Source organism: Parus major, chromosome 20 (genome assembly GCF_001522545.3).
Source record: "Parus major isolate Abel chromosome 20, Parus_major1.1, whole genome shotgun sequence".
In the NCBI taxonomy this organism is placed as follows: Eukaryota; Metazoa; Chordata; class Aves; order Passeriformes; family Paridae; genus Parus; species Parus major.
In genome coordinates, this window is record NC_031788.1 from 12,299,393 (window position 1) to 12,309,133 (window position 9,741).

Genomic DNA, 9,741 nt, shown 5'->3' on the forward strand with positions numbered 1-9,741 from the left:
TGAACAACCCCTCTGGAGCACTGGTTTCAGAGTTAAACCGTGGCACTTTGTGTCTGCTATGCTCAGTGCAATAAGGAAATAGATAATAATGAAATCACTGTGATATATTTCTTCATCACCCTTGCCTGCTCGAGGCTCTTGAAGAGCACTGCTAATCTTTGTTATTTAGATTTATTGTATTAGACTTACATATATTGGACTTGTAAGCTAAAACACAAGAAGTTCCACCTCAAAATGAGGAAGAAGCTCTTTCCATGAGGGTGGCAGAGCCCTGGAGCAGCTGCCCAGGGAGGGTGTGGAGTGTCCCTCTCTGGAGACACCCCAAACCCACCTGGATGCATTCCTGTGTCACCTGCTCCAGGTGACCCTGCCTTGGCAGCAGGGTTGGACCGGGTGATCTCCAGAGGTCCTTTTTCGACCCTAATGATCCCTCTCTGGAAAACAGGTTCCTACTGCCATTCTGTGAATTCTTCATCTCATACTTACTCATTACAAGACCACAGAATCATGGAATGCTTTGGGTGGGAAGGGAAAATCATCTCATCCCTGTCCCTGCCATGGGTGGGGACACCTCCCACTATCCCAGGTTGCTCCAAGCCCTGTCCAGCCTGCCCTTGGACACTTGCAGGGATGGGGCAGCCAGAGCCAGCTTCAGTCACCCCAGGCATTTGTGCAAAGGGTAGAGAAAGCTGTGGATGTCATTTTTTAGTTCTTTTTCAGTACAAGATAGATTTTGCTTTCAGCTTTAGAACGGCGCTGTCTGCTCCCCGGTCAGTGGGACACTGGCTGTGTCTCAGCATGAATTTCTTATCAGAAAGTGCGAGTACTGTCCAGAGAGATAGCACCCAAATAGGAAACGTGATGCCCTGTATTTTTGTCCAGAGCATTTGCTGTGAGGCAGCAGCTGGCTTGAAGCTGCAGCAGAAGAACTCAAATTTGTCAGCTCAGCTGGCGACCAGGGCCCGCTGTTGGCTGCAGGCGTTTCGTGGTCGGGCTGGCTGTGAACAATGGCTTTTTTGTGGGACAAGGGCAGCTGCCAGCGTGGACAACAGCCCCTTTGGCCTCATGGTCCAGCCTGGCTTTTTCTTTGAACATGGGAGTCCACTTTTGATGGAGTTGGGCCCTCAGGAATCCCCCTCTGGGGCGGGCCTGGGCTCTACACTTTAAAAACAAACGGGAGAACAGCCAACTTTTCCTGCTTTTCATCAACACTGCTCGGTCCATGGGTTTGGATGCTGCACAGACACACTTCTGAAGGACAGATCTTCTTCCTCAGCCCTGAGGAGGGTGGGCAGAGGAAAACTCTCCCCCTTTTCCAACGTGAAGAGCCTTATCCAGGCCCACGCAGGAAATGGGTGAAGGGCCAGGAAGGCTGGGGTGAGGATCTGAGCTGGGCACACACAGCAAGGCTGCCCTTCCTACTTGTACCCACACAGCTGAGAGGAACATTTGGTTCACACTGTGGTTTTAAGAGGCATCTAAATATTGATGTTTCCCCAGACAAGTCTTTCCTGTGTCAGCAGCACACTCAAGATGCTGCTGAGCCCAATTTTATAACCAGAGACACAAAGCTTTCCATCAGAGGGGTCCCTGCTGGGGACACAGCACACATTCCTTTGGTTTGGCCAATAAAGATGTGTGAATATCCCAGGGCCAGCAGCCCCCAGCCAGAGGCCAGGCTGGGGCAGAACACCCTGGCTCAAATTTTGCATTTCTGGAGCTCACACTGGAGCATGTGAGCTCACATCTATAATCTATCCAGGAACCTCTGGAATCATCCCAAATCAAGCCAAGAGGGAGATTAATTATTAATCAGTTAAATCATAGGGCACTCTGGGGAACCTGGCCTAGCTTGAAAACAGATCCATTCATGGATCATCTCATATCCCATCCAGAGAGCTGGAATGGAAAAATGAAGACTTTGACTAGAGAAGTGATGGAGACAAGCCCTAAACTCCAGTCTGTAGAAAATGGCTGGACTGAGAGGTTGTCACACCTTGAACAAGCAGGGTCAGTGGAGCTCTTAAAAAGAAGAGATCAAAAAATAAAAAAACATTTAAAAAAAAAACAAGCCTCAAAGGTTTTCCAGCTAAGGTAGGGCTTAATTAACTTCCAAGTTTCAGGACAAGCACTCGACACAGTGGAGCTGCAGAGCACATCCTTGCTGTGCACTCTGGGTATTTCAGTACTTCAGTATTTCAATATTTCAATATTCAGTAATTCAGTATTTCAGTATTCTAGTATTTCAGTATTTCATTATTTCAGTATTCCAGTATTCCAGTATTTCTGTATTTCAGTATTCCAGTATTTCAGTATTCCAGTATTTCAGTATTTCAGTATTTCAGCATTCCAGCATTTCAGTATTTCATTATTTCAGTATTCCAGTATTCCAGTATTTCTGTATTTCAGTATTCCAGTATTTCTGTATTTCAGTATTCCAGTATTTCTGTATTTCAGTATTTCAGTATTTCAGTATTCCAGTATTCCAGTATTCCAGCATTCCAGCATTCCAGTATTTCTGTATTTCAGTATTTCAGTATTTCAGTATTCCAGTATTCCAGTATTCCAGCATTCCAGCATTTCAGTATTTCTGTATTTCAGTATTCCAGTATTCCAGTATTTCAGTATTTCAGTATTTCAGCATTCCAGCATTTCAGTATTTCTGTATTTCAGTATTCCAGTATTCCAGTATTTCAGCATTTCAGTATTTCAGTATTCCAGTATTTCAGCATTTCAGTATTTCAGTATTTCAGCAGGGTGCACAGCACTGCCCCAGGAGCTGCAGGAGGTGGGTGCTCGCCCCTCACCTGTGTGCACTCTGTGGTTTGGGGTTATCTGCAGTCAGCTCTGGATCATCCCACGGTGGCTGTGGCCGGAGCCCAGGCCCTGCCTGCTCCCCCAGCTCCCAGGACATGTGTGAGGCATCACTGTGGCAGCCCCTTCCTCTGCTGGGAGCAGCAGCAGCCCTGACCTGGCCGTGACTGTAAACAAGCGCTGCATTCCCAGGATCCAGAGCCCTTTGGGATGCTCAGCGAGGAGGGGACTGTGCTGGAAGCAGCGTTTTTCCCTGACAGCCAGCAGAGCTCGAGCTGTCCAACGTGTCCTCCCCAGCCAGGGCTTGTGGAGCTCTCTGTGCTTTGTGTCTGTAAATAACCAACGTGGAAAAAGCACTAAAGCAGCACAGGTGGGGTCGAAGAGATTTTCTTTCTTTGCTCCCTGCTTCAGCCCCACCAGCAGCCTTGGAAAACCTCTCCTAAGACAAAGAACATCCACAAAAAGCACCTTGAGAGGCACCTTGAGTGGGTTTAAATGAGCTGGTGACAGAGCACAGGCCTGGAAAAGAGGAAGAATTGGTCCCCTGCAGCTCCTCCCGAGGCACTGGGACCCCCAGAGCCCCCAGCCACCCCAGGGCAAAGCAAGTGGGTCACACACTGAAGGGATTTACAGTGCAGGGTCTCTGGAACAGCATCACTTCAAAAGTTCTCATGTGGCTGGAGGTGCATCTCCATTATTGGAGTGTGGCTCAGATGTGGAGAGAGCCATTCCCCTCCCAAATTGGACTTTCCACATCTCTGTTGTTTGCAGATCCTTATCCAGCACTGGTCCCTCTATAAAGCCTTAGCAGCCCTTGGGAGTCATAGGAATGAAAGCTGCTACCTCATGTTTATTAATGGAGAAATTGTAATTAAGAGCAGTAAAGCTGATCAGGGCCCAGTTCTATAATGTAAAGTTTTATACCCTCAGACTGACATCTGTGCTCTGTGTACACAATAGATATTTATGCTAAGGAAAAAACATCCCACTGTTACTAAAATCTCCTGAGGCCTCTCCTACCCCAAACCTGATCTTTAGTGTCTAGGCCCATGCAACAGAAAAAAATATCATTATAAAATATATACAAATATTGCTAGAAAAATCCAGGTGAACACAGTGATGTACAGCACGTGATAATTTGAGCATCTTGCCCACAAGCCTCACAAAATAATTTCTCTGTGCTCCTGTCCCACTCAGCTTGTGTTTGGAAATCTCAGTTTACTACCCCATGTTATTCCATGTGAATGGGTTTCACAGCATTTCAGATAAAAAAGATATTTTTCATTCATTATCTTCAATTTGCTTCTTTAAAACCCCTATTGTGTAAATAAAGAAGACAGTTTAATCCTGGGATTTTTGTGGAGCGAGAGAAATGTTTCTCATGCTGCACATCAATAAATGTGTGAGCTCTTTTACTGCAGGAAAGTGGGACTTAAAATACTTGAGGAGGAAGAGCTAGAGCAGCGGGCTGTGTTTGCTAAACAGCTCTGCTCATGCATCAGTGACACCTCTGACATGTTTACAGAGCAGCTTCCAGTTAATCCCTTCACCTCCCAACAAAGCTGCAGAAATAAACATTCTCCATCATCCATTAGCTGGGAACAGGCTTCCCTGAGAATTCCCTTCTAAACCCCAGACCACGTTGAGTCACTTAAATTCACCCAGTTAATTGCAGAGAGTTCACATCAACATCCACAGGAAAAGAGGAGAGTTTCCCTTAAAAGCTCAGATCGTTCTCTACCTGCATGTGCAGCATTTCCTGTGACTTGCAGAAGGTCCTTCTGCATTTTTTTTGTTTTGTTTGTGTATTTTGGGAAAGAAATGGTCAGCTCATGCACAAGTTTTGTGTGAGCTTCGAGGAGGAATCAACATCAGGGTCCTGCTTTAATTGGTTTTGTGGGGGTGGGAGCAGGTGCTGATCAGCAGGTTTGGAATTCTAAATGGTCAAATCAGTTTTTGATTAAACACAGAACCACCACTTTAAAAATGCAAGCTTACAAACCCTGCAGTTTCACACAAGGCAGTGCTGCAGAGGTGGGAATTACAAGCTGGAGCTCTGTTAATTCCCCCCAAACTCTCTTTTCTCCACAAATAAAGTCAATCCAATCCTGGCTAAAATCACCAGAACGGGCAAGTGCAGCCAGGAGTTCATCCCACTCACAGCATTTTTATGTGAATTCAAGGGAAAATAAACTGTCACTTCCTGCTGCTCCAAACCCTCCCTGTGTGACATTCCTGTCTTTTGGGTCCTCAAATTTTATTTTTTTTAAAATTATTTTTCCCATATGCAGCCAACCACTTTAGTTTTTTTTGACTTTTTTAAACCTTTCAGTATCTTGATTATGCCTGAATACATTTATTTCTATTTTTCTGTTATTTCTGTTTACAGATACAGAAAGTCCTGCTGAGTACAAGCAGCCTCCTCAGAGCAGGGTCCTCACCCTCCTTGCTCTCCCTGCCTATAGATCAGGCAAAACTTTCCCAGGGAAGCTCAGCAGGAGCAAATGGCACATTTTTCATTGAAAAAAGGGAATTTTTTCAGCAATTCCTGGTGCTGTCCCTGTGTGCTGTGCCCTTTTTCCAAGCAGTGGAGAGGCTGAGCTCAGGGTGGGGGTTTCTGTTTCACAAAGAATCAACAGCAGCATCAGCATCACAACTCCCAGAGCTGCGGCATCCTGGGGCTCTCTGCCTGCCCCCCAAATCCTCACCCTGCCCTCTGCACATCCCTGCAAAGGTCCTGTTTCGGAGCAAACCAATGAAATGCACCCAATCAATCGAGAAGTGTATGGTTTTTGAAGAAATAGCGCAGAAGTTGTGATATTTCCCTGGGCAAAGCGGCTTTTGCTGTGTCCTGGACACCTCTCCTGCTGTCCCCAGCTGCCTCTGGCTCCTCACAGCCAGAGCCCAGCTCAGCACAAAGCCCAGCCCAGGGACTGCAGGCACAGCCGGGGACAAACAGCTCCAAAATGCGTTTGAGCCATGGCTCGTTGCCCTCAGCACCAGGAGAGAACAGTATTTCCCAAAAATGAGCGTCCTCTCCTCTTCTGAGCTCCAGCTCTCCCTGCAGGCAGGACGTGGCCAGTCCTTTCCCTCGGTGAGAAGGCTCACAGGGCTCAGGCTGAAATTTCTTGGTGTTTTCCTCATCACACAGTGACCTCAGTTCTTGAGACATTTCCATTGCCCATCTTCTAGGAATCGGTGCAAAATCATCATCTTTTTTGAGGTAATGTACAGCTCAACTCTTAACCTCGTTTTTTTTCCAAGAGAATGTGGAAGTGACCAGTCTGGGTCATTCATGATCATTTTTAATGAACTTGTTATTACTCACTGCACACAGAACAAACCCTCACCCTCCTCAGTCACACTGCTGTTCTGGAGAAGGGAGTCATTTGGATTATATTTTAAAAATCAAGAGCACGTGCTCCTTTAGTGATGTGCAAATCAGCTGAACACACACCTTGCAAAGGGACCCTGGCAGGGAAAACCCAGATTTCCCCCTCTATCCACTACAAATGAAATCAGGAAAATCATTAAATTAACTGCAGCAGAAAGAAAATAACCCAGTACTTACATTGACCTTCATTTTTCTGCCTGTTTCCCTGCTAGTCCATCACCTGAGGAGGAGGAGGAGGAGGAGGATCTCCCCAGCCCTGTCAGTGGCTCAGGCAGCACTGGAGGCTCTGGCTGGGAGCCTGGAGAGGGAAAGCTCAGCCTCTGTCACCTCCTGCCCCAGAAAAGCTGCTCTGGGAATGGGGGGAGCTCATTACGTAGCAGAATTCTCTCCAGGAGCTGCTGGGCTGCAGCTGGTGATGTGCAGGACACACAGACTCCCCTGCAGGGAGCCTTCCCTGCTCTGAACAGAAACCCCAGGGCAGCAGGGCTGCAGCAGGACAAGGATTGGATTTGGGAGCGTTTTTGCAGCAGCATTTTTTACTCCTGGTTTGTTGTGTTTGGGGTTTTATAGCTTTCATTTGATTTTTGGTTTGGGTTTTTTTTATTATTATTATTTTATTTTTTTCTTAGCTTAAAAGTGGTGTGAGGTTTGGTATATTTCTAACCTGTCACTAGAAACCTGAACAGAACCCCTTTGTGGTTATAAACCCCCTGCAAAACAACCTCACCCTGCAAGAGGCAGAAAACTTGAGGAGGAAAACTAAATATGACCTGCAGCTGAAGGGTTTTCTTGAAATAGGCTAAAAAAAAAATCCTTGAATATTATTAAGGTGAAATGTTATTTAAAATTATTAATAGTTGCTATTTGCTTGGCCACAGCTGAGTCCAGGTCATTCTGGTGCACAGGTTTTACCACTTTGGACTCAGGATATTTTGGGGTTTGCAAATTTTTACTGGTTTTGCCTTTGTACACGCTGGCTTTTCTCTGGTAAAAGCCTCTTCCTTCCTCTTTCCACAGTAGCTTCAAGATTAAATTAGACACTGGCTCCCAAAGGCACAATCCTGTAGCTAGAAAAGACTTGAGTATCTTGAGTGGAAAATGTTGAATTGAAAAGTTTCATCAACAAAATCTACACCTCTGGGCTGGGAGCAAACCAGCTGCTGTGCAGAGGAGAAAGAACTCCTGGCACAAAGTGGCCCATTTCAGGGTCTTTGTGGTTTTTCTCTTCTTTCTCCTCTTTTTTTTTTTAATATCAGAATATCAGTTTGAGCCCTTCAGACCCTCTGTGCAGGTGATCAGGAGCCATTCATTTGCTACCCTGGAGTTTTTCAGGTGCTCCAGCATTTGAAATGATGGAGAAATATCAGTTACAAACCCACAACTTGTGGCCACAGAACTACTTTCAGATGCAATTCAGTGTTCCCATGAATGAATCCCAGAGGGAATTGCTGCTGTTCAGGGACACCTTCCCCTATCCCAGGCTGCTCCCAGCCCCAGTGTCCAGCCTGGCCTGGGACACTCCAGGGGCAGCCCCAGCTGCTCTGGGCAGCTGTTCCAGGGCCTGCCCACCCTGCCAGGGAACAATTCCTGCCCAATATCCCATCCAGCCCTGCCCTCTGGCACTGGGAGCCATTCCCTGGCTCCTGGCCCTCCATCCCTTGGGAATTGTCTCTCTCCATCTTTCCTGCAGCTCCTCCAGGCCACCCTGAGCTCACCCCAAAGCTTCTCCTGTCCAGGTGAGCAATCCCAGCTCTCCCAGCAGAGCTGCTCCATCCCTCTGCTCCTCCTGGAGCCTCCTCTGGACCCTCTGCAGCAGCTCCAGCTCCTCCCAGACCCCAGCTGGGGTCTCACCTGAGCGGGGCACACGGACAGAGGCTCATTCCCCACACCCCAATTTGTGGGCGAGGTGGGAAGATGTGAACAGGTCATTTTAGGAGAAATAAACTCCAGATCCACTTCATGCACATCCAAACACTCTCCCCCTTTCCCTCTGGCAGCAGCTCAGCCAAAGCTGTCCCACCGCAGGAACCCACGGAGCTCACGGGGTTTGAAATTGCAGCGAGGGCTGCAACGCTTCCTGTGCAACAACAAACAAACAGCAACATTTGCTGGCTCAACTGAGACTGAAATCTCTTTCAGAGGTGATTCCCTGGGCAGGTGCAGTATTTGGGGCACGGGGATAATTGCAGAGTGTTTCCTGTCACAGCAATTCTGCTGAGGGTTGGTGCTTCAAGGAGTCCGGAGAGTGGGGGAAAAAAAACCCTTTGTATTTTTGTATTATTAAAATTTTATAATAAACAGTGCTGCCAGGGTAGGGGCCTTAGAAAGAGTTCATAAATGATGTTGCAGAAATTAGTTTGGTTTATTATTACTCAGCTGAAGTTGACTGGCTCTGGCCATGTCTGAAATGCTCACAGCAGAACAGAGAATCAGTTTGCTGGCAGTACATTGATTTATTGACAATCCACTCAAGAGAACTGGAAATATATGTAGAAATAGAGAATTCTGCTATATAGAGATGAAAGATGTCCTGCCTCAGTTACTGAAGACTCAGTGTGAAACGTAGCCCCCTAATCTTTACAAGTCTTGATGGAAAATTTAGTGTAACAAAATGACTCACTGAGCTCCTACTAAGCTTTTCCCCCACTACATTTTCTATTAAATTTCCAGGAGGCAGTTTATTTACAGCAAACACTGAGGTCATAATCTGTGATGAAATTAATTCCATTACACCTTTGAGACCTGCAGACAGCAGGACAGCAAGGCACTGACTTTGAATTAGGATTTCAGCATTCTCCAACTCTTACAGGTACAGCAGGACCTCTGGTCAATATAAAATTAATCTGGATGGAATATGGGTACAAAAATAAATGTAGCAAACCTTATACACTGGGTCCAGTCTTTCAAAATAGGAACACAAAGTGTTTCAAAATGTTTTCTGGTTTGCATGTAACATAAAGAAATTATGTCATGCAAGAGGACACCAGGGCTGTCACTGAAAGTCTCTGGCAAAGGATCTGTGTCTCTAATGTCACTGCAGCACAGCAGTAAGGTGGAACCTTGACATTGTATCTTTATCATTTCACAAATGAGGTTATTTCCAGGTATTTGTTGGTTTTCAATCCTGCTTTATTCAGGATCCTCACCAAGACATTTCTCCCAGTCAGTGGCTTTGTCACCATGAAAAGCACAGGGAGACGTGAGGTGCCAGAACCTTCTGTCCCCCTGAGATGAGGAACCCAAACACTTCACAGAAACACAGAGCCACTGAGGTTGGGAGAGACCCCTGAGCCCATTGAGTCCCTGCTGTGCCCCATCCCCACCCTGTCCCCATCCAGAGCACTCAGTGCCACCTCCAGGAATTCCTGGGACACCTCCAGGGATGGGGATCCAAACCTCCCTGGGCAGTTCCAGTGCCTGAGCTCCCTTTCCATGGGGAAATTCCTGCTCTGTCCCCCCTGAGCTCCCCTGGCCCAGCCTGAGGCCGTTCCCTCTCCTCCTGTCCCTGTTCCTGGGAGCAGAGCCCGACCCCC

At 46.9% G+C, this 9,741-nt stretch overlaps 1 protein-coding gene across 2 annotated transcripts in view; it reads right to left on the reverse strand.

The window, feature by feature from the left end:
- The window catches only part of CASS4 (Cas scaffold protein family member 4), a 19,275-nt gene that overhangs the window by 8,730 nt on the left and 804 nt on the right, over positions 1-9,741 (reverse strand). The gene's annotated exons all lie outside the window — the stretch shown is intronic.